Below are 6,004 nucleotides of genomic sequence, written 5' to 3' on the forward strand. Positions count from 1 at the left end.
ATCAGACAACTTGCTGCCTCCGGCTCTGATCTCTTTGGTCTGAAGTTTTATGCTCCATGGGTCATGCGCCTCATAAAGCGACACTCTACTGTCAATTATCAACCTTCTGCTCGCAATCATGTGATTTTTCTACCTGAGGTTGATATGTCAGTTGAAGCTATATATCCTGACCCAGCCAAGAAGCCTCTTTGTCTTCAGAATGCCGAGCACCAAAGCTTCACTCAACCCATTGAAGGTGTTCAAGCAGCTACATGAATCTATCCATTGGTTGGAAATACTCGTCTGCCTCATCGAGCACCTACTGAAGCCACTGAAAGCACAATTGCCCAAAGGCCTCGGAAGCATTCTCACGTTCTCAATGATCGAGAACTTCTTGTGGCCCTTCATCAGAAACAGGATAAACATCACTTTTGGCTCAAGAGACAGATGCAAAGCCTCTTGGTGGATGTCAATTGCATTCGCAACCTTGCCACCAAGAATGCCTTTGTTGCTCACGAAACTTGCCTGTGATCATGGAAGAGTTTGATCCTGCTTAGTGCTGAAGCAGATCTTCAAGACGATGGCTTCAATGAAAGATTTCAGTTTGACTCCACTCCTCCACGGAATGTTGTCTTACGAAGAACTCCATCTCTTGAAGACTCTGAATATTCTTCCTCCGTGGCAACGGTAAATGCCAGAGTGATCAATGATGAAGATGATGCTACTTCACCACCTCCTACTACTACTGCGCGCATCGACACTGCACCAAGTTCATCTGCACCGCCACCCAACGACAACAACCCTGTTGCTTCACCTACTCATCAAGAAGACGAGTAGATGCTCCATGTCTTCAAACCTTTTTGGTCATTACTGACAAAAGGGGGAGAAGCGTATGAGTTGATAGTCTTCAAGCGGATTCAAATGGGCAGTTGCGTTATATTTTGCCTCGTGCTTACAACTCTTGCGTTTTGAAACATTTGGTTCTCTGAGTTGTAACACTTAAACTTGATGGTCGTCTGCTACTTATTTGCATTTCCATGTGCGATGATAACTTCCGCACTTAGATCATCCTGCAGACGTCCATTTTTCATTATGCATGTCATCCTATATGCTATATCATTTCATGCATGATGAATTATCTTCATAAGTTGAAGTGGATCTCCACAAGTACAACCTGCCATGTGCATTTGCATTCCAAAAGCAAAATTATTTATATGCACATCTTCAGGGGGAGCCCTTGCTACTTATGAAGACAAATTCCTATCCTTTACAATTTCACATACTTTATCCCCGTTGAAAACTTCAACCAGTTTGTCATCAATCACCAAAAAGGGGGAGATTGTAAGTGCATCTAGTGCCACCCCTAGTTGGTTTTGGAGTATTGACGACAAAGTTGGTTGAGGGACTAATGCGTTTGTGAGAATTGCAGGATAATGCAGGTAGTGTCCCTCATTGATTCGGTTTACCTACCGGAGATGACCCCTAAAAATGTATGAAGACATTGACGACAATGGTGGTATGAGAAGATATTCATATTGAAGACTATGACATGAGAAGACACTGCGTGAAGACTATGGAGCATGAAGACATTGTGGTTTTGTTGTTTCCTTTTCTTCTTTGTTGAGTCATAGGAACCACCGTACTGTTAAGTGGGGTCCAAGTGAACTAAGTCAGAGTGACTGAAGTGATGCTCAACCCAAATCCTATGTCTTCGAGCGAAGACAATGAGAGCAAATCTTATCCAGAGTTGGATGAGTCAGCTTTGCTTGTAGCCCAAGTAAAGTTGCCGTGTGTGTTTGAAATCTAACCGTTGGAACACGTGTCAGTTCCTTAGTGACCCAGGGTCATTTCGGACAAATCAGGTCGGGTTGCCTAGTGGCTATAAATAGCCCACCCCCTACACCATAAATTGGTGGCTGCTCAGAGTTAATATACGGCTTTTGTCGTTTGAGAGCAACCCACCTCGAAGCATTTGAGAGAGAGAAATCCTTGCGAGGACAAAGCCCAAACACCCAGAGCCAAAGAGTGTTAGGCATCACTGAAGTCTTTCTGTCTGTGTGACCTGAAAACTTATTACACTTGAGGACTGTGTATCCTCCAGCCGGTTAGGCGTCGCGTTCTGAGCATCCAAGAGTCATTATGGATTGCCGGGTGAACGAAGTCTGTGAAGGTTTGGAAGTCTACCTTTAAGACTTACCAGAGTGATTGGGCGAGGACTAAGTGTCCTTAGCTCAAGGGGAATAAGGTGAAGACACGGTCTTCTGAGTTGAATCTCAGCCTCCCTAACCAGACGTACAGTTGTCACAGCAACTGGAACTGGTCCAACAAATCATGTGTCTTCAACAAGCAACTGGTTCTATCTCTTCCCTCCTTTACTTTGAGTTTGTCTTCGTGAAGTCATTGCTTATCGTCTTATCTGATTGACTTCATTGCTTGACTACTATTGTTGATTGGCTTCATACTATCTTCCATCCTGATCCTACTACCTAGCTGCTATTAATCTTCGAACGTTAACGCTATTGCATACTTGATTATGGCTTGCTTGTTGTAGTTTATCTTCCGCTGCATATCAATTAGGTTATTTCTATTGTTTGTCTTTGAAACTTCCATGTTTTGAAGACTTTCATAAAAATCGCCTATTCACCCTAAACCCTAAACCCTAAACCCTCTAGTCGATAACTAGCACTTTCACGGATAAACCGGAAAAGACTGGTAAGCCGCCTGCTTGGCCGCCTGCTGAGCCGACCGCTCAGCCTCTTGACGTATTATGTCCTGATGAACCAAGTTAAGAGCTCCATCACGCGCCGGGTCATGCCCGCTCGGTTGGTCACGGCGTCGGGTGTTGCTTGAAACGGCCGCTGAATCCATGTGTCTGCTATAACTCGGGCTCCGGCTCGGACGAGGGGTCAAATGAATCATGTCTCGGCTATACAAGTACGCCTCCTGATGCACCAAAGCCGTCTGAATAAGCTCTCTGACCCTTTGAGTTTACACCGCCATCGGAGAGTCGCCCTCCACCGGGAGAGTCGCCAATCGTGCCACCACAGCAATCATGTTCTCCAAAGTGTTAGAATAATGACTCGGTGGTGTTGGTACATAACGAGGCTGAACCGGCGTTCCAGCACCGGGCATTGCAACCCGGTTTACCTCCGGCGGGTTACTGGGCCCTGCCCCGGGTGTATGGAAGAGATTTCGAGAATCATAAACAAGAGGCAGACGGGGTTGAGTCTTCTGGTACCTCCTCCTCATGACCTCATTTGACGCGTTCGGATCCCTCGTGAGCTGGAAAGCCTGTGACTGAATCCACTGAGCCTGAGCATCCAGAGCTGCCTGCTCTGCGGTCATCCTGACGTCTTCGGCTGCCAGGTCTTCCTTAGCCTGCACTATATCCTATTTCAACTGCGCCACTTCCGCATCATGTTGAGCTTGGTCCACCAGGTTAATCACGGCGGTTAATAGAGCTGTCATCTTATCCATGAGATCCATCAGCACCTGAGCCGGCGGGCGCACAGGGCCTCCTGCCCCGGCTACCGCTGACCCTGAGGTTATCGCTGCCGCAGTCGTAGAGTTTTGAACGGGTTGCGTGCCAGCCATGAAGATCTCGACTCTGCTCGGTGGCTCAAGGAGGTCCGGAATACTACTGCCATCGGAACAGCCCCCAAGTTCGTCATCTTGCAATTGATACAACGAATCCGTCTCACCCGTGGACGACTCACCATCAGAGTAGATGGTCGTATCACCGCCAGACACAGATCCCTCGGAAAGTTCCCCTCCGTGGATGCATCCCACAAAGGCACGCTTCATGGCAGGCTGAGCCCGAGCGGGTCTTGCACGCTGAGCCGTCTCGATGAGGTCGGTGCAGATGCCAGACTCAGGGCTCTGCTCGCCGATCTTGCCAATGAAGACGTGGATTCCGCCGAAGGGGACCCGATATCCATACTCAATTGAGCCAGCGTCGGGGCCCCAGCCTGCGTGGTCGATGTAGAGCTTGCCGCGACGACTTTTGGTCATCCGGCCCATAGCGTATCCCTTGAGCCCTTCGAAGCTGCCCTTCAAGAACTCAAATCCACCGTGCGCTGGCCCCACGGTGGGTGCCAACTGTCGTGGAATTGTCATGTCAGATGTCCTAGTGAAAGGACTTAGCCGTGGAGCCATCGCAACTAGGAAGCTTAAAGGGGTTAATCGGGATAAAGGACACGGGGTTTATACTGGTTCGGCCACTTACGGTGAAGGTAAAAGCCTACGATCCAATTTTGAGTGGGATTGCTTATGTCTCGATTACCAGGGAGCGAATCCGCTTGACCTAGTTCTCGATCTGATGTTACTTGCCCTGAACCACCGCCGGGTCGTCCCTTTATATACGGAGGTCGACACCCAGCGGCTCTTAGAGTCCCGGCCGGCTCATAAACAGTGCCCGGCTCGGTCTCTTGCTATTCCTGCCTTACAATACAAGTTACATATATATGGCGGTTTATCTCTACGGGCTTTAAGTCGCCTTTGGGATTTGGGCCCTTTAACTGAACCGCCATCTTCAAATGTCATCTTGGGCTTCATATCGTTGAGTCTCCATAGGTATAACCCGGCCCCTCCTGGGTGGGTCATACCTAATAGTTATATCCCCAACAATGCCTATGTTCATGATCATTGCCTTACATATCATCATAAGTATGCGCTTTTCTATCAATTGCTCGGCAGTAATTTGTTCACCCACCATAATATTTGCTATCATGAGAGAAGCCACTAGTGAAACCTATGGGCCCGGGGTCTTTTTCCATATTATTTAATCTCGTTTACATCTTGCTAGTTTCTGATCTACTATTTTGCAATATTTTACTTTCCGTTCTATAAACCAAAAATACCAAAAAAAATTACTTTACTGTTTATCTATCTCTATCAGATCTCACTTTTGCAAGTGACCGTGAAGGGATAGACAACCCCTTTATCACGTTGGGTGCAAGTTCTTGATTGTATGTGCAGGTATTCGGTGACTTGTGCGTTGTCTCCTACTGGATTGATACCTTGGTTCTCAAAACTGAGGGAAATACTTACGCTACTTTGCTACATCACCCTTTCTTCTTCAAGGGAAAACCAATGCAAGCTCAAGAGGTAGCAGTTTCCAAGACTTTGAGAATATGAAGACGAGGAGGGCTCACCTCAGGACTAAACATGGTTATGCGTTTCGGGTTAAGCTGTGCAATGGGCTTAATCACTCTCATTTCGGTTGCTCTAATTGGGAAGCTCTCTGAAAGGCATATGGATTTGAGGAGAATATGCAAATAAAAGTTGACATTCGTCCCGAAGATGGTGATATTGAAAATAATATCGACACTTGGGTGGATGTGGATACGCCTCCAGTTTTTCCTAAATGTGAGTTTGTCAAACTAATTTGTTAAGTAAAATAATTTATATCGTTTATTTAAAAATATTTGGTGTTCATCGCTACTAAACTTGTTTATTTATAATTGTCAGCTTATTTCTTATCTTCAAGAACTACTGGAAGGCTGTAGACATGACGTACTACAGCCATGGCTCCGAGCTTAATTGTGCGGAGAAAGGATATCTTGTCTCATTTAGATGATGTTGAGACCTTTAAGACCAATCACTTTATCAACCCAAATTTTAGTGGATACATGCCACTAGTCCATGAGTTGCAGGGTGGTAACTTTGTTGCCAAAAACATGGTATGATTTTGTTAATGATGGTAACTTCATTGCATACATTCTTCTTAAGTATACTACATTGCTAACTATATATGTTATTATTGTGTTGTTCAACAGAAGCTCCTGAAGGAGGTTGTGACAGACATGATGCTTACCAAAGGTCATATGTATATGGTTAGCTTACGACCGTTTCCGACGGCGGCTTACCATAGTGCATACTCTATTTGTTTCAAATATGCAAGGCTCAATATCAAACAATGGAGCAAACTAAGGAATGCGAGTACGCAACCGATTGCACAAGTTGGCGACAGGTGGATCTCCATTCTCCTTTTTGGAGATAGACCGGTTTACCTGTTTTATGCTAT

This window comes from Triticum dicoccoides, chromosome 5B (genome assembly GCF_002162155.2).
Source record: "Triticum dicoccoides isolate Atlit2015 ecotype Zavitan chromosome 5B, WEW_v2.0, whole genome shotgun sequence".
Taxonomy (NCBI): domain Eukaryota; kingdom Viridiplantae; phylum Streptophyta; class Magnoliopsida; order Poales; family Poaceae; genus Triticum; species Triticum dicoccoides.